Genomic DNA, 26121 nt, shown 5'->3' with positions numbered 1-26121 from the left:
CATAAGTGTTCTTTTTAGCACAGGGATATTTGGGTGTGAGTGCAGGAGTTTCATTAGAAGCTGAACATCTATTTTTAATTCATTCCAAATGTCTTTATTGATTCCATAAACTCGACATAAGCATAACAAACTGTGTACAAGTTAGAAAAAAATACTTCTATAAAAAAAATTTTAAACGTCTAAGACACTAGACTACCTCCTAACCCATAGAAATGACAAATTCAACCTTTGTATGCCTCTGTCACAGTTTCAAGGTAATTACACCTGTTTTCCTCCCTCTGTAGTCCACTCCAGGAGTTCCAAGTAAGGTCTCAGATCTCCATCTGTCACCTGTCTCTTGGCAGGGACACTTGTCCCCCTCACTTTCTACTGGGGTAAAATGGAGGGCAGGGGGGAGTTAAGGCTGCACAGCTCCCTGCCTTACGCTGTGATATCCCCAGCAAGCCAGTCTGCCTAAAGGCCAGCACTTGCGCTTTGCTTTCTGTCCATGGGCTATGAACACAGTATTGCCAGCAGTTACAAGTCACCACACAGCTCCTTCTAAGCAAGCACACTTATTCTTTAAGGTAAAAGCATTACAGAGAAAACATAATAAAAACAATAAACAGATTTAAACACACACTAAACATACCAGGAACCACCCATCAGTCTTATGGGGCCCAAGTAGACCAAAGTCTTTCCATCCCTTCTGCAAGGTTGGGCCTCCCTTGGACAGAAGGTCCTGACTGTTTTGTTGGATTAGAATGAAGGCCCCAAATCAGTTTAAATGCAGCCTATTTATGACAAAAGACCTTTCTTTGTCTGTTGATCTCTTGGGGGGGCGGGAACAGTTTGAACCAGTATATGCAAGCCTTCCCAGGTGCAGTTACCTCTCTGGAGGTACTTATAACCTATGTGATTGACCTTAATTACACTCCCCCTTACCCCCACAGTTTTGGTTCCCGGAGGAGTTGTGGTAACTTTCCCACTGGAGTTGTATACAATCCCTAGCCCGACATAGTGCATAAACTTAATACAATATGGTCCCTAAAGATATTGCATGGGATTGTCATATCTGTCAGACTTCAATGAGGTTGTAGCCATTGGCAGTAGGGCTGTATTCAGTAGCCTTTCAATTAACACAAACCAGTGTGAGATCTGGAAGGTCCCCCTGAAGTCCAGTGTATAATGATCAGCTGTCCTCTATTGAATCATTGTTCCTTAGCCAAATAAGAAATGTAACCCTGATGGGGTGGCTGACCTCTCCAAAATGTGCTTTGATAAATCCCATGCTTTATCATGAATCATGACTAAGGTCCTTTGTCTCCAATTTGGCTGTGCAATGTGCTGTCTCACCACACCAGCTATTTGTCTTGGCTGGTTTGTGATGAATTCAAAGATTTAAATAATTCCAGGGCCCATGAATCAGAAACTATTCATCCAACTCCCTTTTTATAATATCCTGTTTTCTAGTGCCCAGAGCTACAGAACGTTCAATCAAGACAGGAACAGTCTCCCCAAACAGAGATTCCGTAGAACAGAAAATACCCATCATGCTAGTAGCAGTCCTACTTAAATAGCTTCTATCCAAGGCAAAAGCTGTACCAGAAGTGATGCCTACCTGCACAGCAGCTACAGTGTGGTAAAGTACTCTATGAGAAATCAGACTGAACGTATCCCTAGTTTAATGGATACAGTACATAATTAGCTACATACATCATATGCAGCTGCCACAGTTGTATATCCCTTGCCCATGGACTCTGAAAAATACATTCTTTGCCCTGTAGGATTGTTTACATTGCCAGCTGGATGTCTGCAAGGCAATAGCTCTTACTGCTGTAGTGCCCTCTGGCATTAGATCCCCACTTCTTTGGCCCCACAAGAGCCTGTCTCTGTCTGAGTCTTCTGTGACCTGGCCCTCTGGTCAGGCCACTTAATAGTCCAGTCCCCTTCTGTAGTAACAAAGGTCTAACTGTAAATCCCACTAAATATCTAAACTCTAATAATTCCTCTGCTCCTCTTGGGCAATGCTGAAGTCTACAGCTTTTGCTCCTACTCCTTGGCCCTGCAAAGTTCCTCCTAGGCTGCTTCCTCCTCAGCAGGATTTCCCCAATGCCTCTCTTCCTCAGGGCTCCAGCAGTTTACCTCAGGCATCTCCTTATAGGCCCTATCTCAGGGCTGCCCCTCAGGAGCCTAATCTGCTCCCTGTGTTTCTTTTCCAGCCTGACTTACCCAGGTCATTCCCAGAGAGGGTACTTTCCTTGTTCCTCACTCCTGGGTTTCTCTCCCTGACTGAATTCACGGCTCTATTTAAGCAGTCCTCACTCTGATTCCCACACAACTGGGATCAGTCAGCTGGGATTACTGATTATCACTAAGACTATGTGTACATTGTAATTAAACACCCGTGGCTGGCCCATGTCACCTGATTTGGGCTCACAGGCATTTGGCTATTGGGTTGTTTCATTGTGGCTAGAAGTTTTTGGCCTCAGGGTGGAGATCTGGATTCGCACAGCCCGGTCTCCAGCCCAAGTCTGAACATCTAAGCCTCAATTCCACAGCCCTGTAGCCCAAGCCCCGGAAGTCTGAGTCAGCTGACATGGGCCAGCCAAGGGGTGTTTAATTACAGCGTAGGATATAGCCTTACCGGTGACCTAGCAACTTAGGGTAAGGGATAGCAACTAGGTCCCAGGCAAGGATGAGCCCTGCTTGCTTTAAAGGACTAGCCAGCCTGTGATAATATATCAGAACTACCTTCTTCTTTGTCCTGTAAAACAGAGGTCTTTTGGGGTTGGAATAGAGTTAATCAGTATGAGAATGCTCTCTCTTTCATGTCCCTGGTTGTTGGAAGGGATTTGTTCCAAAGCGGACAGCCAGGTTAAGAATTTGTCACTTTCAAGATACCTTGTGCTATGATACAAAAATATATGTTCAGTAACACACAATCTGTCCAGGATGCACACCCTAATGTAATGTAATGTTTTCTTTGAGGCAGCAGCATTCTGAGGAAAAACAGTCTCAAAAATATAACACTAAGGCCCATTGCCTCAAAGATATTTAGTTGCCTAACATCCACTGAAATCAACAGGAATTGGGTGCCTAAATATATTGAGGTTCTGGGCCTTAGATACTGCAATAGGCATTATAGAAAAACCTAAGATAGACAGATAATAAATCTAAATACTGGTATTGCAGTGCTTTGACTCTCATAGAAATACAGAGAGGCTGCAGAACATATTTATGTGGACTTTTCAGCCCTTGATTATTACACCAGGTCTAATAATAAATAACATTTTTGTATTGCTCTCCCTTTCTGGTTTGTGGGGTATTATTTCACTTGTTAACTCAGTTCCCCTATTGGTGCAACTGGATTTCTTTACAAGGGGTCTAACTTAATTTGAATGGAGTACATAGAATTGCAGATCACAGTGCTAGTAAACTTGAGAGCTGCATATTACATTAAACAGCCCCAGGGGATTTCTGCCACACTTTGGCTTCACATAAAAGAAATTCTGACTTAGTTTACACCAACACAAGTAGGGTTTCCCCTATATTTATAGGAATGTAAGTAGTTCCCAATTATGGAATCTGACTGTGTTGATTCACTACCCAGTACAGAGTATTATTCTTGTTTGTTTCTTCTAATAATTTAACAAACCCATTAGTTTCCTGATCCAATACACTTTTGAACAATGCTAAGTACAAATTACCTTCTGTTCACTTGTATCCATGTGTTCGAGGAGAATTCCAGCAGTTAATTGCCCACTTCAGGAAAATAAGTCATGTCCAGTAAACCTGTATGTAATATAGCTTCAATGTGTGACCCAAATATGTATCATGTGATGTGACAGTGAAATAATAGTATACGTTGTGGTGGCCACATAAGCTAAAATATAGTACATGGGGAAATCCATACCTATGGGTACTCAGCTTTTTCTATTATGTTTAAAAAAATTGGCAGTGGGTTTACCATATCATGATATTTATTCTAGTATCATATTGTTATGGCAAGGGTAACCAGATCAAGCTATTAAACACGGTCTTTGGGGTTCTTTTTCTTAGCATGCAAGCAAGTGTTCAGTCTTGAGAAGACACACCTCTCCAATGAGGGAGAAGGGTCCCTGAGCTTGGGCTCCAGCCCACGCCCAAATGTCTACACCATATTTTTACAGCCTTGCAGCCTGGGCACTGTGGTCCTGAGTCAGCTGACATAGGCCAGCTGCAGATGTTTGTTTGAAGTGTAGATAAAAGCAAAGAGTCTGAGGCTCTGAGCAGTCTCAGTGCAGAGCTTCATTCCCTGTGTCCTGGAGCCCAGGAATCTTTGTGGAGACAGTGAGGCAGAGAAGCTGGCCAGCACCATCCTTCACATTTAAAGAGCAGCGGCAGCAAATAGGCCTGGTAAGAAGAGGGGTTTCTGCTGGATGGCAAGGGGAAGGCCTGAGGAGCTCCATGGCCCAGGTGGTGGGGTAAGCTTTGCACATATCTGCAGCCTGGGAGCGCTCTGTTGCATGGTGAAGGGGGCCTTTTGCCAGGTTGGGGCTCTGCTGCTGCCTCATGCAGAAGCCTTTCTGACTGGTGGTAAGTGTGTCTTTTCGTTCGCTGGAGAGGTCTTGGGGGGAGGGGAGGACGGTTCTGCTGTTTGGCAGGGGCCTTTGGCCAGTTGAGTATTGCCCAATGAAGGGGCCTTTTGGCCAGTGATGGCCAGAGTTGTTCTTCGAGTGCTTGCTCCTGTCGATTCCAATTATGTGTGTGCTCGCTGCATGCACAGTCGCCGGAAGGTTTTTCCCATAGCAGCACCCATCAGGTTGGCTGTGGACACCCCTGGAGTCACGCCTTCATGGCACCACGTATAGGGCCCTGCTGGCCCGCAGCCTGTCCAGTTCCTTGTTACCGCCAGTGTTGGTCATTGGAGCGTTTGAGCTCTTGTCTTCACGAGCGATCCTCTAGCTTAGTATCTTTGTAAATAGTTAAAAGATAATTTGTTAAAAGATAATTTAAGGTAATAGTTAAAAGATAATTGTTTGTAGTTAGGTATCTGAACTTGGGGGTACTGCGTACCCCCATTTCCCCATCCCTCTCCCGGGCCCAGGGCATGCCTTGGACCCAGGGGTTTAAACTGTGTGGGGTTTGCCAGAAGCCCTTGCCCGAGGGCAACCCACACATGGCTTGTCTAAAGTGTCTGGGGGAGTCCTATCAAATGGACAGGTGCAAGATATGTAGGAGTTTTTGCCCCTGGACGAAGAAAGAGAAGGATCGCAGGTTAAAGCTGCTCTTAATGGCAGCAGCCCTGCACCCTCAGTCCAAGACAAGCCCCACGGACATGGCACTTGGCTCCTCAGCATCGGTGCACAGTGCACCAGCTTCGATCCAGAAGGTGCCGAGGAAGGACACAGGTCAGAGACCCTCGGCACTGACGCTCTTTGGCACCAAAGACCACAGTGCAGGAGCAATTATGGCACCAATCACAGTCTCCTGTGCCAAGGAAGAAGCACAGGAAGACAGACGGGGGCACTTCCCCTCCCAAGCAGCGGAATGGGAGCTGCCCAAGGGAGAGCATCCTGTGCAGGACCACAACTCCTCCTCTGCTCAACAGCCAGCACCGTCAACTCCAGGCCCATGGGAGGGGCCGTTGAGTCCGGTGGCACCGGAGGAGACCCAGGTAGAGGATTTAGACCTTCTTCCTTCCACACCTGAGATTTATGAAGTAGCTATGGCACGAGATTGCTTGTGGCATTCACGGAGGTGCTGACCACCGTGGAACACCACTTTTGGGCTCGGGGAAACAAGCACTGAGTGGTGGGATCACATTGTGATGCACGTCTGAGATGACGAGCAGTGGCTGCAGAACTTTTGCATGGGGAAAGCCACATTCTTCTTTGATTCCTGTCCCTGTGAGTGCTCCACTTTAGGTGTCCATGGCTCATGGAACCTGAGCTAACCTGTTCAGAGGAGGTACAAAATATACTGTTACACAGTTGAACAGAAATGAACTGTCACCCACACACCCTGAAGGGGAGACGACTTAAGGCCTGGTGCCAACTATAACAGATGACTTCCATCCCAGGGACATTACCCTCTATACTGCATTACCTATTAGAACTCAAACAGTCAGACCTATCCATGAGCTCAATAAAAGTCCATCTACCTGCCATCACAACATTCCACCCCAAGGTGGATTGCCATCCTGTCTTTACCCATCTACTGACCCAGTGTTTCCTCAGAGGACTCAATAATGCCTACCCTGAACTATGTGAACCTACTATACCATGGGACCTGAACCTGGTCCTTCAGATCGTCACCTCTTCCCTGTTTGAACCCATGACGACACAAACACTGCTACACCGTTCTATGAAAGTAGCATTTCTTGTGGCAATGACATCTGTCAGACGTGTGGGAGAACTGTGGGCTTTCATGGCGGAACCCCCATACATGGTCGTCTTTGAGGATAAAGCCTCCCTCAGACCACACCCCTAAACCCCACACAGATAGAACACATTACACACTTCATAATCTTGATGTTTGGAGGGCATTGGCTTCTTACATAGACAGGACTAAACCATCTGTAAACAAAGACTTTGCAAGTAGATCCATAATTGCACAAAACTCTGTCATCAGTGCGACTGCCATTCCCTCATGGGGATTCGCTCACATCCCACTAGAGCCTTATCAGTCTCCACAGCTTCCCTGCACAATGTACCTATCACGGACATTCATAGAGTTCTACCTGGGCCTCAGCCCATACCTTTAGACAGCACTATGCCTTAGCGCAACAGGCAACATCTGATACTTCCTTCAGATGCTCTGTACTATCAGAGGTCACAACTTCAACTCCAAAGCCCCTCCTTCCATTGGAGGGCACTGCTCTGAAGTCACCTAAAGTGGAGCACCCACCACGGACAGCACTCGAAGAAGAAAAGGTTATTCACCTTGTACAGTAGCTGAGGTTCTTCAAGATGTGTGTCCCTGTGGGTGCTCCACTACCCTCCCTCCTCCACTCTACTTCAGAGTTTCCTTATTAGTCTCTGCAGTAGATAAGAAACTGAGTGGGAGCAGGTTGCACAGTGTCAATTAACTGCCTGCAACAGCATGAGGTAGGGACCACGCATGTGTGACCCAACCGGGCACTGCTACCAAAAGTCTCTGACTACGAGTGCAGGGGTGAACGAACACCTAAAGTGGAGCACCCACAGGGGGACACATCTCGAAGAACTTCAGTTACTGCACAAGGTGAGTAACCTTCTCTTCATGGGACTGTGTGATGAAATCTCCCCAGCCCTGCGGCACAAGGACACGAGAATGAGAGCTGCCCTGCTGTTGGAGACGCGTGTAGTGGTTGCAGTGTGGAAGCTGACTACTCCAGACTGCTACCGATCGGTCGCTAACCAGTTCGGAGTGGGAAAGTCTACTGTTGGAGTCGTGTTGACGGAAGTGTGCAGGGCCATTAATCTCATCTGGCTCCGAAAGACTGTGACTCTGGGCAATGTGCGTGACATTGTGGATGGCTTTGCACAAATGGGCTTCCCTAACTGCGGAGGGGCGATAGATGGCACGCACATTCCAATTCTGGCACCAGACCACCTAGCCATAGAGTACATTAATCGCAAGGGGTATTTCTCAGTGGTTCTCCAGGCACTGGTTCTCCAGATCACTGTGGGCATTTCACAGACATTAATGCAGTCTGGTCCAGAAAGGTGCATGATGCATGCATCTTTCAGAACACTGGCCTCTTCAAGAAGCTGCAAGCAGGAACTTTCTTCCCGGACCAGAAGATCATCTTAGGGGATGTCGAGATGCCCGTTGTGATCCTGGGAGACCCTGCCTACCCCTTAATGCCATGGCTTATGAAGCTGTACACAGGGCAACTTGACAGCAGCAAGGAGTGGTTCAACAACAGGCTGAGCAAGTGCAGAATGACTGAGTGTGCATTTGGCCACTTAAAAGCCCGCTGGTGATGCCCGTATGGGAAGCTGGACATGGCCAATGACAATATTCCTGTGCTTATAGCCATGTGCTGTACGCTCCATAATATTTGTGAAGGGAAGGGTGAAAGCTTCACTCAGGGCTGGACCAGAGAGGCTCAGCATCTGGAGGCTGAGTTTGAACAGCTAGAAACCAGGGCTATTAGAGGGCACAACGCGGGACCATGAGGATCAGGGATGCCTTGAGGCAGCAATTTGAAGCTGAAAGCCACTAATATTTGTTGCTATGCTCAGGATTGCAGTGCTTGTAATGCTAGGAGGTGATTGGTGTGCATGATGCAAGAAGTGGCCTTAACATAATTGTATGTTGCTTTGCAGTGCTCTTTTTGCTTTCACTTAATAGAATAACGATTGCTTTCAAACAAACACAACTCTTTTATTCAAAGACAACAATCTGAGGAGAGAGTCGAATGAAAAAATTCATCAGCAGGGAGGGAGATGGGGGAAGGGAAGGTCTACAGAGGAGGAGGGGTCCTGGAACGGCTACAGATTGTGTATGTCCAGGGATCATACCCAACCTTCTCCTTTGGAGTACAGTGTAGCGGATGGTGTACTTCAGCAGGGCCAAACTGCAGAGGGATGGGTGTTGAGTGCAGTGGGAGTCCACAGTGCTGGACTGTGAGGAGGGAGGAGTGGAATGTTTCGGGTAGAGCGTGGAGCCAGGAGGTTAACAGCGTGTTGGCGGTGTGTGGGGGGGTGGGGGCAATGGGAAAGAGTTTTGCGACAGCGGTTGCAAGGGAGGGCGGGCGTGGAGCTTCTCGGTTTGAAGAGCTAATATCACGTGGAGCAGGTCCACTTGGTGCTCCATAACATTTAAGGGCCGCTCTGTGGCTTCTTTCTGGTGTGCTGCGTTCTCCTTTCGGTCCCTCTTCTCGACGTCCTGCCACTTCTTCAATTCCTGTTTCTCGGTGGTGCGGGGAGCATCATCACCTCACAGAGAAAGTCCTCCTTCGTTCTTCTTGGCCACTTTCTAATTCTGCGCAGCCGTTCTGCTGCCGATAACAAAGAGGAGGCTGGGCTCCCAAGGTCATCTTTGTGAAGTTTAAATGCAACATTTTACAGAAGCAGTATTGTTTGCAACACAGACAAAACTCATTCAGTGCTTTAAAACACAGCCGGTACTCACACCTGTCACTAACTGGCTGACTCTAGGCAAGCACATATGAGCCACAAGACCCCCAAAATGGTGAGTAGCCACAGAGGCAGGGTAAATCACTCTTCCTGGACCCTGCTGTACACTGGGCATGTGGCTCTTGAGGAGAGCCAGCACTGTGGGGCCACTGATGGCCTACCCTCCCTACACAATTTTCTCTAAAGACAAGATTACGATGTGACCCCACCCCAAATTCCTCCCCAAGGTGGTGTCTAGCTTCCACCTTAACCAGCCAATACACTAACCTGCATTTTCTATCCCAAACCTCATCAGACTCCACAGGAAGCAGCATTACATTTCCCAAGTAGTAGATTATTTTAGGGATAGTTTTCATGGTAGAGGAATACATATGGATTTAACTGGGGGGTTTATAAGTGATCTAATGCTGAAATAAAAGCTGAGGCATTTAGTCACTACAGAAACCATTGATTGTCAGGGTACTCCAATGCTAGGAACACTGTATTTCTGCCACTGTGCTTCTTCTTCAAGTGCTGTCCCTGTGTTTCTTCTTCACTGTGTTTCTTCTTCAAGTGCTGTCCCTGTGGGTGCTCCACTCCAGGTGACGGTGCGCCCTGGCACCATTGATCGGAGATCTTCGGTAGCAGTGCCTGGTTGGGATGCACGCACTCAGCTGCTGTCTCGCGGCATCGTTAGGGTCTGCCTGAGCACAGCATCCCACACCCCCCTCAGTTCCTTCTCAGCCATCCTCAGGGCAGTGCTGAATCTCTTCCCTGGTCACTGAAGGAAATAAGTACAAAACCACAGAAATAGTGAGATAGAAATATCCCAGTTATTTCCCTTTCCTTAGAATAGTTACCTAGTTTAAAAAAAACAAAACTTTTTTCCTCACGTTCATCTCCCGTTGAGACACCCTCCCCAGACATTCCTAGTTCAACAATGCTAGGGTCCCCAGGATTTCAGAAATGTGACTCCTGCTAGTAGCCTCTGCTGTGGTCTGACGGACACTCACGCTGTGTGAAGTGCCTCGGCGAGACACACGTCCCTGCTAAGTGTATTCATTGTACCAGCCTGAAAACCAGGGCTCGTTATGACAGGGACTTGTGGCTAAAAATACTCCTGATGGAGAAATCTCTAGAGCCGCTTATGGAGACAGGCAATAGTGAACCCTCTCCCTCACGCTCCCCAGCTAGGTCGGAACCGATCGGGAGCATGGCTTCACCCTCTCAAGCGAAGAGGCAGGAAGTCCCGATGTCTCCACACAGACTTTCAAAAGGGTAAAGGGTCTCCTGCGAGATCTTTACCCTCGATGCCGACAGCACCAAAGGCAGGCGCCTCCGACCACCCCAACACCTCAGCCACGGCTCATGCGGAGCCGCAAAAGCAGGGACCTGACTCCCTGCAGTGGGAAGCTCTCTTCGTCACCGGTCCCCTTGGCACTGAGGACAGACAATGAGTTCTATCCCGGTGCCGACATGAACGTTGGCACCGAGCCTGCCCATCATTCCAGCAGCAGGTGCGCACCCCTTGCAGGGTGCCCATAAACAGCCTGCAGCACCTGCGAAAGCAAAGCAAAAGTCAATGCAAGCTTCTGCTCACACTTTGCGCTCTGCTGGATCACAGCCCATGGGGCAGCAGCAATTTTTACATCAAGATGACATCTCATTGGCCCCTGAGCTTGACTGTCTGTCTGTTCCTTGACACACAGCGCTCACTGTTTGACCAGCCGCTCTCGCCACCTGACCTGGCTACCCTCATTAACAGCAAAACCGTCATGCAGCAGCAGGCAGAGTTCTCCCCACCTGCTTCTCCGCCTTCACCAGAACCATATATATCTCAATGCACGGTGCCTCACAAGCACCAGCCTCAGTTTACCTACTTTGTTCTCCCGTGGGGTGGACCTCACTTCTCTTACCCCATGCCTTGGCATCTATGGTACCCTTGGTCGGCTCCTGCTGCCACTCTCCCTTGTGACTCTTCCACCAAACCGCAAGCTTGTTCTGTGTCTCTGTCTCCAGCTCCATCTACATCTAGAGCTCCTGAACCACCCCGCTGAAGCTCTGAACCATTCCCTAATTCACCGACTCCTAACTCTCCATCAGCTCCAGATGGAGCCCTCATGCCTTCACCTCCACAGAATGTGGACCACTTTAAGCAATTCCAAGAACTTTTCAAGAGGGTGGCACTCAGCCAGGACATTCCTTTAGAGGAGGTCCAGGAGACACAACACTGACTCCTCAAAATCCTCCAACCCTCTGTACCCTCAAAGATTGCGCTACCTATAAACGAAGCACTCCTAGAACCAGGTGACACCCTCTGGCAGACCCCTGCGTCCATCCCACCAACATGCAAAAAGGCTGAACGTAAATATTATGTTCCCGCTAAGGATGTAGATTTCTTATTTTCCCATCCACAACCAAATTCTCTAGTAGTGGATGCAGCGACACACAGGACAAAACAGCCACAATACTGGCCCACCCCGCAGGACAAGGACCTCAAACGGCTTGACCTCCTGGGCCGCAAGGTTTATACCTCCTCTACTTTGCAATTCAGAATTGCAAATTCCTCTGCCCTACTTGCAAGCTATGACTTCAACTACAACTAGCTCTTTGATTTACCTCCCTTATCCCAGAGCACAGGAGAGCAGACTTTAAGTCAGTCCTTGTCGAGGGTCAGTTGGTATCCATGACGGTGCTACAAGCATCTCTGGACATGACAGACACAGCAGCAGCCCTCACTGCTGTGACTGTGGTGGTTATGTGCAGGTCTTCCTGGCTGTCTGCATCTGGTATCCCCAAAGATCTGCAAACTAAAGTGGAGGACCTCCCCTTTGATAAAGATAAGCTATTTTCTAAAAAAAAACCAGATGAAGTCTTTCTCACTATGAAAGACTCTAGAGCAACCCTGTGCACACTAGGGATATACCTGCCCCTCCCCAGGAGACAACGGTATCAACCTTATCAGAGGTCCCGCGCACAACAATATCACCGACCCCAGCCCAGGCCGTATGATATAGGGAAGAGTCACACCAGAACTCCTAGGCGCAGACAAAACCATGCGCAACCAGGTACCTCCCACCCATCGGGAAACAAACAGCAATTTTGAAGTCTTGGTCGGGGGTTTGCGTGACCACCTCTTGACTCCGCTGTCTGTTTGGCCACTGCCTCCAGGTTTTCCACCATTCCTGGCAACAGGTCACACAGGACTGTTGGGTCCTGGGAATAGTTGAGTCAGGTTACTCCATCCCTTTCATATTCTACCCGCCCTTCCTTCCCCATCCCTCGTCAGGGACCCCTTTCACGAGCACCTACTTTGCGTAGAAGTGGTTCATCTTCTACAGCTAGATGTAGTGGAACCTGTGCCAACGCAACATCGGGAAAAGTTACTCCCACTACCTTCTGATCCAAAAGAAAGGCGGGGGATGGAGACCTGTACTAGACCTACGCCGACTGAACAGATTTGTACGTGTACAGAAATTCAAGATTGTCACATAGGGCACAATAATACCTGCACTGGAACAAGGAGACTGGTTCACAGCCCTTAACCTACAAGACGCCTCTCTTCACATATCCATTCATCCAGCACACAGACGCTTCCTGCGCTTCACACTCAGACATGACCACTTGCAATACAGAGTACTCCCATTTGGAGACTCCACAGCACCAAGAGTATTCTCCAAGACCCAGGTATTCTCCAGCGCGGGTATTATTATTCTCCAAGGCCCTAGCCATAGTCGTGGCCCACCTCCGCAAACACGGGATTATACTTTTCCTCTGCCTAGATGACTCCCTTATCAAAGACTGCTCATACGACAAGACATTAGAAGTGACCCGTTTTGCCATCTCCCTCTTCCACAGTCTAGGTCTGCAAATAAACTTCCAAAAATCCACCCTGACACCCACACAGCAGATTGAGTTCATCGGAGCTCACCTGGACTCAATTCGACCGAGAGCGTCGCTTCCCTCCCCCCCGCCCCTCCCCCACTTCTTGTTAACTGCTGGAAATGGCCCACCTTGATTATCACTACAAAATTTTTTCTTCTCCCACCCCCCCCCACCCCGCATTCTCCTGCTGGTAATAGCTCATCTTAAGTGATCACTCTCCTTACTGTGTGCATGATAAACACCCATTTTTTCATGTTCTGTGTGTATATAAATCTCCTCACTGTATTTTCCACTGAATGCATCCGATGAAGTGAGCCATAGCTCACGAAAGCTTATGCTCAAATAAATTGGTTAGTCTCTAAGGTGCCACAAGTACTCCTTTTCTTCTTCCCACACAACAGATTCCTTGCTATTACACATCTCATATACCCGCTCTCTGTTCGCCCTAGGATACAGGCAAAAACCTACCTACAGCTTCTCAGCCACATGGCAGCCACCACCTTCGTGATCAAATATGCCAGGCTTCACATGAGATGTCTTCAGGGCTGGCTCAACTCCAACTGCAGACACAGCTTCTGCATGACGCTAACTCCTCCAGCGAATGTATTGGCCTCCCTACATTGATGAACAAAACCAGAGAACCTATGCAGGGGCGTTCCCTTCCATCAACACTCCCCAATGCTGCTGCTCACCATGGACGCTTCCCTGCTCAGTTGGGGAGCGCATCTGGGGGAACGCACAGCACAGGGCCTCTGGTCCCTGTCGGAGACCCATCTGCACATAAATCTCCTGGAGCTCAGAGCAGTCAGATATTCCTGCATTCTCTTTCTCCCCATTATGAAGAACAAATCCATTTGGATCCTGATGGACAATATAGTATGTGTGTTTTACATCAACAGGCAGGGGGAAGCACAATCCCACTAACTAGGCACAGAAGCCTGTCCGGTTATGGAATTGGTGCATACAACATCACATAGAACTCATTGCTTCCTACCTTCCCGGGTGTCACAACACTACTGCCAACATATTCAGCAGACACTTCTCCAAGGAACACGAATGGGAACTGCATCCCACGATACTATGACAGCTCTTCTCCTACTGGGGCACCCCATCGATAGACCTCTTTGCCACAATCCAGAACCGCAAATGTCATCTATTTCGCTCCAGAGCGGGACTCGGGACCGCAACCGTAGGAGATGCATTCCTCATCCTGTGGCACAACTCCATGTACACTTTTCCACCGATTCCACTGATACACAGGGTTCTACGGAAGAGCAGAGAGGAAGAGGCCAGGGTCATACTTATGGCCCTGGCTTGTGTCCCTGTGAGTGCTCCACTACCAACCCTCCCTCCCTCTACTTTGCAGTTCTACTCTGACCTCTCTACAGTAGAGAAGGAACTGAGGGGGGTGCAGGACACGTGTGCTCAGGCAGGCCCTGACGATGCCGTGAGACAGCAGCTGAGTGCGTGCATCCCAACCAGGCACTGCTACCGAAGATCTCCAATCAACGGTGCCTGAACATACCATCACCTGGAGTGGAGCACCCACAGGTACACACATCTCGAAGAACCTCACTTACTGTAAGGTGAGTAACCTTCTCTTTTCTTTCTTTTTTTAGGGCTTGAAATGTCTTTTTACTAATTTATTGGACTTCCTGTTGGTGACAACATAAGAACAGCCATGCTGGGTCAGACCAAAGGTCCATCTAGCCCAGTATCCTGTCTTCCCGACAGTGGCCAATGCCAGGTGCTTCAGAGGGAATGAACAAAACAGGTAATCATCAAGTGATCCATCCCCTGTTGCCCATTCCCAGCTTGTGGCAAACAGAGGCTAGGGACACCATCCCTGCCCATCCTGGCTAATAGCCATTGATGGACCTGTCCACGATGAACTTTACTTGTTCTGTTTTTGAACCTGGTTATATTTTTGGCTTTCACAACAACAACTGGTAAAGAGTTCCACTGGTTGGCTGTGCGTTGTGTGAAGTAATATTTCCTTTTGTTTGTTTTAAAGCTGCTGCCTATTATTTCATAGTTCTTGTGTTATGAAAAGGAGTAAATAACACTTCCTTGTTTACTTTCTCCACACCAGTCATGATGTTATAGACCTCTATCGTATCCCCCCTTAGTCATCTCTTTTCCAAGCTGAAAAGTCCCGGTCTTATTCATCTCTCCTCGCATGGAACAGCTTCCATATCCCTAATCATTTTTGCTCTTTTCTGTACCTTTTTCAATTCCATTACATCTTTTTTGAAATGGGGTGACCAAATCTGCACACAGTATTCAAGCTGTGGGCATACCATGGACATATACAGAGGCCATATGATATTTTCTGTCTTATTATCTATCCCTTTCTTAATGATTCCCAACATTCTGTTAGCTTTTTTTGACTGCTGCTGCACACTGAGTGGATGTTTTCAGAGAACGATTCACAATGACTCCAAGACCTCTTTCTTGAGTGGTAACAGCTAATTTAAACCCCATCATTGTATATGTATAGTTAGGATGATGTTTTCCAATGTGCATTACTTTGCATTTATCAACATTAAATTTCATCTGCCATTTTGTTGCCCAGTCGCCGAGTTTTGAGAGATCCTTTTGTAGTTCTTTGCAGTCTGCCTGGGACTTAACTATCTTGAGTAGTTCTGTATCATCTGCAAATTTTGCCACTTCATTGTTTACCCCTTTTTCCAGATCGTTTATGAATATGTTAAATAGGACTGGGCCCAGTACAGACCCATGGGGAACACCACTATTTACCTCTCTCCATTCTGAAAACTGACCATTTATTCCTACCCTTTGTTTCCTATCTTTTAACCCGTTACCAATCCACGAGAGGACCTTCCCCCTTATCCCATGACTGCTTACTTTGCTTAAGAGCCTTTGGTTAGGGACCTTGTCAAAGACTTTCTGAAAATCTAAGCACACTATATCCACTAGATCACCCTTGTCTACATGCTTGTTGACCCCCTCAAAGAATTCTAATAGATTTGTGAGGCATGATTTCCCTTTACAAAAGCCATGTTGACTCTTCCCTGACAAATCATATTCATCCACTAGATCACCCTTGTCTACATGCTTGTTGACCCCCTCAAAGAATTCTAATAGATTTGTGAGGCATGATTTCCCTTTACAAAAGCCATGTTGACTCTTCCCTGACAAATCATATTCATCCACTAGATCACCCTTGTCTACATGCTTGTTGACCCCCTCAAAGAATTCTAATAGATTTGTGAGGCATGATTTCCCTTTACAAAAGCCATGTTGACTCTTCCCTGACAAATCATATTCATCTATGTGTCTTGTCTGATCATTCTGTTCTTTATGATAGTTTCAACCAGTTTGCCTGGTACTGAAGTTAAGCTTACCAGCCTGTAATTGCCGGGATCACCTCTGGAGCCTTTTAAAAAAATTGGCGTCACATTAGCTATCCTCCAGTCATCTGATACAGAAGCTGATTTAAATGATCGATTACAGACTACAGCTAGTAGTTCTGCAATTTCACATTTGAGTTCCTTCAGATCTCTTGGGTAAATACCGTCTGGTCCTGGTGACTTGTTACTGTTTAGTTTATCAATTTGTTCCAAAACCTTCCCTAATGATACCTCAATCTGGGACAGTTCCTCAGATTTGTCATCTAAAAAGAATGTCTCAGGTTTGGGAATCTCCCTCGCATCCTCAGCCGTGAAGACCGATGCAAAGAATTAATTTAGTTTTTCCGCAACGGCTTTATCATCCTTGAGTGCTCCTTTAGCATCTTGATCATCCAGTAGCCCCACTGATTGTTTAGTAGGTTTCCTGCTTCTGATGTACTTAAAAAAATTTTTGCTGTTACTTTTTGAGTCTTTGACTAGCTGTTCTTCAAATGTTTTTTGGCCTTCCTAATTATATTTTTACACTTCACTTGCCAGAGTGGCTGGGCTTATCTGAACAATTATTTGAGCTTATTGTCGATGTGGAAATAGATTTTAAGGAAAAGGACACTTCAAGCATGCATAAGGGTTGCAGAGTCATTCTTGAGAGGACAATTGATTTTTTTTTTCTGGGCTGTGAAAGAAAAATATGATTTATTGTAAGAGCGGTTTATCAATTATGGATGCTACAGTAACATCAATGAAAAACGGAAGTTCCTGATAAATCCCTTTCATAGAGAAGTATTTGCATAGACATTTTGGTTTTTTGCTGTTTTAACTGTCTAATGAAGACTTTAAAAAAGGCCATAACATGGTATCTTTTCTGGAGTGTAACTATTTCTTCGTTGGAAGGTGGCACCTTGACTGAAGAGGTGACACACTGGGGCAGAGTCTGCTCTCAGATACACCCGTGAACCTCGTTGACAGAAATGGGGTTGTGCAGGCATAAATAAGAGTAAAATGGACACAGTGTTTGTTCATTAGGCAAAGCTCTTTGACTTGGGTGGTTTTATTTACCAAAAGAGAGTGAGTGTTAGTCTGGATTGAGTCAAGGCGCAAACTTTACTTAATTAAGGAATGTGTCCAAGCGAGTCATCTGCCTATATATCCAGAGGTCAGTTCTTTGGACACCTCTTTTTACCATCTTCAGCAACAAATTAAATTACCAGATGTAACTACGGTGGGTAATGTTACTTACATATAAGAAAATTTTGTACATTAGTTTGAAACATTACAAAGCATTGAGAGAGGTACTGAAATGAAACTCACCAATTTAATAATATAGAACACAAAGTTGTAAGTGCATATGATATCTGATTGTGTTCAGAAAGATAGAAAATAAATCCCACATAGTAAGAAACAAAAAAAACCACCAATGAAGTGAGCTGTAACTCACGAAAGCTTATGCTCAAATAAATTGGTTAGTCTCTAAGGTGCCACAAGTACTCCTTTTCTTTTTGCACCTATGCATATTCATCTTAGAATAACCAGAGTCTCAGTGACTGAAAAAAATGCTTAGAAGTTCAAATTTTTTTTCCAGTTTACACTGTCTAGGGTGTTATCACTTCCATACAGGCTCTTGTAGTTTACAAATGTTGGGGGGAGGAGGGAGAACGGACAAGCCATTCTCAACAGATGGGGTAAAAGATATCACAAAATTGTCTGCTTTGCATTAGGATTAGCTTTCTTATGGTGCTATATCCTGAATCTGTCCCTTCTCACAGAGATGAGAAGAGCAGTGCCTATGTGGATGGAATGCACTGTATTTCATCATGTTTATTCACTCTGTGTCTAATGCAGTACATTATTGTGTCTAGATCTGTGGTCTTCTGGAGCACTGACGTGATTTCTGAGAATGGTGCCATCATTTTTAACCTCCTCCCATCATTAAGTCCTTAAAGAAGTTGAAACAAACAAGCCAAGAATGCAAAATTCTACCCTGCAGATTTCTTAAAAAGTGGCTGTTGAAGCTTTCACAATATGTTCCATATTCTTTGCATTTGTTTTGAGTTTTGTTAGTTTTATTCTAGAAATGCACCTTCACTATGGAGAAAATTCAATTCAGGTTTCCTCTTCAGAAGAAACAATACCATCACAAAAGAGATGTTTGCCCAGATAACTGCTGGAGGATGTGGACAGAGTGGAAGCAAATGTTAAGCCAGTAATAGTTTGCTGTGATGTCAGGTTTTTTGGGTGAAACTGAATCTAGTGGTTCTTATCACTTTTTTCCTCCTTACTACCATGTCAAAAGGGCTCTGTAAACTGAATTATGTGGTAAATGTGGGTTGCTTTGTTTTGTTTTGTTTTTCCATATTTGAGGGATACCACAGGGCTGGTTACTCAAAGAGTGAAACCACAAGAAAAAGGAATTCAGAGTCTCCTAGTTCCTTTTAGGTCGGTGGATGGAAGAAACACACAGAATCAGTGTGGGCGGCAAGTTGCTTTCTCTAACAAAATGAAAGAGAAACTCTTGATTGAATAATACAGCTCAGTAAATGTGAGGTTGTTTTGTCCTTATGGGGAAAGAGGAATATTGGATTTGTTCATTGGTTGCTTTGTATCTGTGTATGTTTCTTGGTGAGCATTCCATCCACAGTGGTGGTCTTCTTTGTAAACAAGCAATGTACTTCTAAATAATTGAGCAACAATATTTTATCAGCAATGAATTATGTATACTGGAAAGCCTACAATAGAGAAAATGTGATACCACAAGATGCAAAACCCTCATCTTAAAAAATGATCAATTTACATTCAACTGGACATAAAATGAAAAGACACTAAAAGTTCTCTAAATGCTCTAAAAATTAACTGAATAAGGATTAAGAATGAAAAAATTTGGGGGATCAAATAGTTTGGAAGAGACCAGCACCAAACACTAATATAAAATCTGCTGGAGTTGCATATAAAATAACTAACTAAAAAACTGATAAGCTCAGAAATAATAAAACATTAGGATAGAGATTGAATTCTGGGACTGGTCTGAATACAGTTGAGAATGTTGGTTTGGACTCATCTAAGATAGTGTGGATAGAAAAGCTTCTCATTTTTTTTTCTGGTTTCAGAGTAGCAGCCGTGTTAGTCTGTATCCGCAAAAAGAAAAGGAGTACTTGTGGCACCTTAGAGACTAACAAATTTATTTGAGCATAAGCTTTCGTGAGCTACAGCTCGCCTCATCAGATGCATGTGCCTTAGATCCAGTGGACCATGGTAAAAACAAAAAGATGACAATTTACCATTTTATAAGAAAAGGCTATAAATGCAGCCTGATGTAAATACACTTTTTTTTTTTTTTCCCCAAAAAATCATGTAAGGAAATGCTACTCATTTTCTTTCTGTTTCTGACTTAATGACTACATAGCACCATCTAGAGGCTTGGGAGGCATTGGCAGTTCCTTTGCCAGATCTGTCATTCAGCCTAAAATGTAACTTTCACAAATGTATGGGCCAGTTTAATTTGAACGCATTGAATATCTACATTGCCAAGGCAATAGGTATCTTAGAAATATGAGATAGATGAGAAACCTCCCACACGTACATAGATTTTAGTCATGATGTGTGTGCATTTCCTTTAGCCTCTTTGTCTCATGTTAGTTTAGTATTTAATGGAGATTCTCAGCTGTTCAGATACTTCTAATATTACAGCTAATATCTCTAATCCCTGGGCCTTAGTTCATGGTGTGCTGCTGACACATCAGGCAGTCCAGTTCCTCCACTGATTAGGATTGGTTGCCACTTGTTCTGTGCCTTCCCAGGTGATGCCAGTGTACTTAATATCTTCTGTCACTGTCTTCTGCCAGTTATTCCTTGGCCTTCCTTGCTTTTAATTTCCTCCCTCAGGTAGCATGTCTTCCATCTTCCATAAGGTGTACATGCCCTAACCACCTGAGCCTTCATTTGATATTTTTGATGTCTTGCTCTGTCAGCTCCCTTACTCTCTTTCCAGCTCCCTTATTTTTTTTGTCTTTCCATGAAATATGTAATATCCTCCTCAGCCATCTGTAATGGGCAGCCTCCAATCTGGTTTTGTTAGCCAAGTCACTGCTCTGTAGAGTAGCATGGTTAGTACAATTGCATGGTATCAGCTGACCTTCAATTTGTTATGGAGACCTCTGTTTTGATCAGGTGTTGCTTTTCCTGATTTCATAGAATCATAGAATATCAGGGTTGGAAGGGACCCCAGAAGGTCATCTAGTCCAACCCCCTGCTCGAAGCAGGACCAATTCCCAGTTAAATCATCCCAGCCAGGGCTTTGTCAAGCCTGACCTTAAAAACCTCTAAGGAAGGAGATTCTACCACCTCCCTAGGTAACACATTCCAGTATTTCACCACCCTCATAGTGAAAAAGTTTTTCCTAATATCCAATCTAAACCTCCCCCACTGCAACTTGAGACCATTACTCCTCGTTCTGTCATCTGCTACCATTGAGAACAGTCTAGAGCCATCCTCTTTGGAACCCCCTTTCAGGTAGTTGAAAGCAGCTATCAAATCCCCCCTCATTCTTCTCTTCTGCAGACTAAACAATCCCAGCTCCCTCAGCCTCTCCTCATAAGTCATGTGTTCCAGACCCCTAATCATTTTTGTTGCCCTTCGCTGGACTGTCTCCAATTTATCCACATCCTTCTTGTAGTGTGGGGCCCAAAACTGGACACAGTACTCCAAATGAGGCCTCACCAATGTCGAATAGAGGGGAACGATCACGTCCCTCGATCTGCTCGCTATGCCCCTACTTATACATCCCAAAATGCCATTGGCCTTCTTGGCAACAAGGGCACACTGCTGATACAGATTTCACATGAATATCTGTATCATGGCCACGTTCAAATGTCATCACACTGCCCAGATAGCAAACCTGCTCTGTGTGTTTGATTTCTTTTCCATCCATGTACACCTTTGAATTTATTGTCCAGCTATTTTCATAATCTTGGGTTTTCTCTCTATTTACTTTCAATCCAATTTTTGCTACTTCTTGTTCACCTCTGATGGAAAGGCAATCATTCCATTCCACATCATACTTACAAAAGCAATGTCCTTGGCAAAGCCAAGGTTGTGTAACTTCTCTCTGCTAACCCATTTTACCCTGTCCACAATGCCTTTTATTGCCCATTTCATCACCCAGCCTATTACTTGTGCAAAGAAGATGGGTGATAACATACCCTTGAAAAACTCCAGTCACAAATATCAAATCATCCACTCAGGCCTGCATTCGATCTTACTGTGCATATACTTCCATCATATAAACTTCTTATTTATGTTGATCAGTTTGTCTGGTATCCCATAGCTTCTAGCAATGTTACACAGGGTCTGTCTGTGAACGCTCTAGAGTGCTTTCTTGATTAAGATGTGGTTTTGCCAAGTAGTATTTTTTTCAAAATCTGTTGAACGCTGAATATCTGTTTGCAATATGATCTACCAGTTCTTCTTGAAATACTGCATCCACTGCCTTCTTTGTTCTATTCAGCATGACGTTAACCGGGAGGGATAGTGGTACAATGTCTCTCCAGTTTGTGCACTGTGTAAGATCACCCTTTGTTTTTTGGCAACGCCACAATGATACTACCTTTCCAGTCTTGTTGCACTTGTTATTTCATCCATATTTCATTAGAGTTTTGTTAGCTACTCAGTCAGAATTTTGCTTTCTGCATTTAGTATCTCTGCTTCCATTGTGTCAACTCCTAGAGCTTCCTCCTGTTTGAGGCCTTTGAAATTAAAGCAATCCTCATCGGGTGTTGTTGGTCTCTCTTCTATTTGTAACTCATCACTGGCATTTCTCTTGAATCTATGCATGATCATTGGCTCTGGACAGTTTAATATGGAATGGAAATGTTCTTTCTATTGCCTGTCTTGTTCTTGAAGTGTGTTCAACATCTCTCCATCATAGTGCCTAATGAGTGTCACCTGTGATAGTCTGGTTTTTCCTGAGATGTGTTTCATTGTTCTATAGAGCTGTCTTAAGTCTACCACCTATGCTGCTGCTGCTTCTGCCTCTGCAGCCTTCTCCTGAACTCAGGAATTTGTCTTGCTTGCATCTCTTTTTTTCATTTCTTTGTCCTTTTTTCTGTGCCTTGCATCCACCTCTGATTTTGCCTGTGTCTTGCACTGTTCCTTTTTTGCTTCAGAGCTTTCCGCTCATCAGTTGCTGCCCATATTCCAGATGTATTACATGCATGTTTCTTCTGAACTGGTAATGGCGAACGGCTCTTGAATCTCTGTGGCAGACACCCTAAAGATAGGAGACAGTCTCTTTCAACCTAAGAGGATTCACAAGATCACCAGACAATGCAAACGTCAACCAGGTATACTGGGTGTGTATATCTAAGAGATGTGGATCTTCTCTGAGGAATGTCATTGTCTGCCAAGGAACAGGAGTTGGCTTAGATCAGGTGTTCTCAAACTTCTTTGCACTGCGACCCCCTTCTGACAACAAAAATTACTACATGACCCCGGAGGGGGGGGACCAAAGCCTGAGCCTGCCTAAGCCCTGCTGCCCTGGGTGGTGGGCGGGCAAAGCCCAAGGGCTTCAACCACAGGCAGGGGGCCTGTAACCTGAGCCCCACCAACCAGGGCTGAAGCCCTTGGGCTTCAGCTTCAGCCCTGGGCAGTGGGGCTCAAGCTTTAGCCTCAGATGCCAGCAAGTCTAAGCCAGGAAAATAGGGTTGTGACCAGTTGCCAACTTTCACACGGTAAACACATTGGCTTTCACAATAAGCCAAAAATCAAGCTAATCCCATTTCAAAACGAGGCCAAAACAAGCCAATCCCTAAGAACCCCAACACTCTATGTGACTAGACCCCTCCCCCCCGGCATGCAGTCTGGAACTGTGGAGGGCCCGCTGTGCACCTCTGACTCTCTCTCCCCACTTTGCCCCTGCTTGCTGGGAGCCAATCAAAAAAAAAAAGACGCTACAAGCCAAACAAGCTACAAGCCATAAACTAGCCAACAAGCAACTCACAAGCCAATTAAGACAAAAACAAGCCCAATTTCTTCATTTTTTTTTTCACGGGTTTGGCGTGTCTGGTCACGACCCATTTTGGGGTCCCGACTCACAGTTTGAGAACTGCTGCCTGAGATCATTATTAGGCCCTACCAAATTCACAGTCCATTTTGGTCAATTTCACGGTCATAGGATTGTTAAAATGTAAATTTAATGATTTCAGCTACTTAAATCTGAAATTTCATGGTGTGGTAATTGTAGGGGTCCTGACCCAAAAAGGAGTTGTGCGGGGGTCGCAAGGTTATTGTAGGAAGGGTTGCAGTCAGTGTTCCCTCTAATTTTTCCCACGCATGTGCAGAATTAATTTTGTTATGTGCACCAGTATGGAGGTGATGTGTGACATACCACCACCATATTGTTGCACATAACAAAATTCATATGGCAGGGATGGGGCCGAGGGGTTCAGAGTGTTGGAGGGGGCTTGGTGCTGGGGCAGAGGGTTGGGGCGTGGCAGGGGTGAGGACTCCGTCTGGGTGTGTGGTCTCTGGGGTGGGGCAGAGGGTTGGAGTGTGGGGGAGGAGGGGGCATGAGAGCTCTGGCTGGGGGTGTGGGCTCTGGGGTGGGGCCATGGATGAGGGATTTGGGATGCAGGCTGCCCTGGGGCTACAGCGGGGAAAGAGGACTCCTCCCAGCTCTCTCTCCCCACAGCAGCACTTGGGCTGGAGGGGAGAGGCACCTCTCTCCTCTGCGGCAGCTCCAGGGCTGGGGCCACAGCATAGGCACCTCTCCCCTGGCCGTGGCAGGTCCGGGCTGGGGCTGGGTTGGGGCTGGGGGACAGGTGCCCCTCCCCTTGGCTACGGCAGGTCTGAGGCTGGGTTGGGGCCGGAGGAGGGGTGCCTCCCCCCCAACCACAGCAGGTCCAGGGCTGTGGGAGAGGCATCTCTCCCCACCGCAGCCCTGAGCGCCTGCATGGGGCTTAATAGGCTGCAGCCACGCAGCTTAGAGGAGACTTAGGTTGCGGTACTGCTACCCTAAGTTCTGCGCTGCTGCTGGCGGCAGCTCTGCCATCAGAGTTGGGCAGCTGCAGAGTAGCAGCTGCTGGCCAGGAGCCCAGCTCTGAAGGCAGAGCTGCCACCAACAGCTGCATAGAAGTAAGGATGGCTGGGATGGTATTGCCACCCTTACTTCTGCGTTGCTGCCTTCAGAGATGGGCCCTTGGTCAGCAGCCACCGCTCTGGCTGCCAGCTCTGAAGGCAGCAGTGCAAAAGTAAAGGTGGCAGGGGAAGGTGTTGCCACCCTTACTTCTGCACTGCTGCTGGCGGGGCTCTGCCTTCAGTGCTGGGCATCCGGCCAACAGCCACGGCTCTCTGGCTGCCGAGCTCTGAAGGCAGAGCAGAAGTAAGGGTGTCCATACTGCGACCCCCTTAAAATAACCTTGTGAGTCCCCTGCAACTCCCTTTTGGGTCAGGACCCCCAATTTGAGAAATGCTGGTTTCCCCCATGAAATTTGTATAACATAGGGTAAAAGCACAGAGACCAGATTTCATGGCAGGAGACCAGACTTCATGGTCCATGACACGTTTTTCATGGCTGTGAATTTGGTAGAGTCCTAATCATTATCTTTTAGTGGTCACTTTACAACTTCAAAAAGATCATGTGGATGGACAAAAAGAATAGCAATAGAGAAGTTCAGTGACAAAGAAATGCAGATTGGATTCCAGATTCCACTTAGCAACTATTCTGGTGTTTTCAGGCTGATGAAAGTGTGGAGGACATATGGTCAAACTGGAAGAAGATGGTAGTTGAGACAGCAGAGGAAATAGTGGGCCACTGAATATCGCTCTGTATTATAGTATATATTACTTTAAAACATAGAAAAATATCTTGTACTCTCTAAGTTAGCACTACATTCTGTAACATGCTACTTGTCTGAAATGATTCAGAATTAGGACTGAGTGAACAATTCATAGAAAATAACCTACTAATTTTCTGTTCAAGTTATACATAAACAGACTTTTTAAGGATTTGATTGTTTTTTGAAATTGTATGGCAAACACTGTGTGAACATATTTCACTTAAAAGTTGTTTGTAAACTATTAATTTCAACCATATTTTTGACTGTCATTCGTCGTGTGTCACTTGCATGGTATTGTGCCCAGTTTGAAAGGCTGGATTAAAGGATATCAAGGATTAAAGGATATCAAGATGGCTACACGAAAACTTCTGGCCCAGTGACTACAGACATTCATAGTGGCAATTCAGTATGCTGTGCTCATTATTATTGTGCCTGAACACCTCAATTAATAATTGTAATAATAATTAATGCATAGCAATAGTAAATAATATTGGGACACTGTCAGTTTTAAAAATCAAGGACCACATCCTCAGTTGGTGTAAATTGGCATACCTTCATTGACTTCCAGCTGAAGATCTGATCCGATTTCTTAGGAAAGGAAATTTGTTTTACAAATAACACTTAAGATAACTAAAAATGGTGAAAACAATTGTAGTGTAACTCCTCAGTAGTCTACTCTTTCTTTTAGCCTTGAAAATGAAAATAGGCTATTTTCATTTTTATTTTTAGTCAGTATCACTCTTTATGCCTTATGCAGTAGCACAAGGCTGCAATGTTTGGGTTACACGGTAGGGGATTTTAATTAAATGTTTCTATTGAAACTTTAAGAAAACAGTCATAGAAACATTTTGAAAACATAGAGAGACATGGTTATTGGTCCCAATGCTTGTGAAAGCTTATTCTCTCCCCCACCCCCCCGGCCCCCCATCCAAAACCTAGAGTTCAGATAAAAATTGACTCGAGAGTACT

The sequence above is a fragment of the Lepidochelys kempii genome, chromosome 21 (assembly GCF_965140285.1).
Source record: "Lepidochelys kempii isolate rLepKem1 chromosome 21, rLepKem1.hap1, whole genome shotgun sequence".
NCBI classification, from domain to species: Eukaryota; Metazoa; Chordata; order Testudines; family Cheloniidae; genus Lepidochelys; species Lepidochelys kempii.
Note: the sequence above shows the minus strand (reverse complement) of the source record.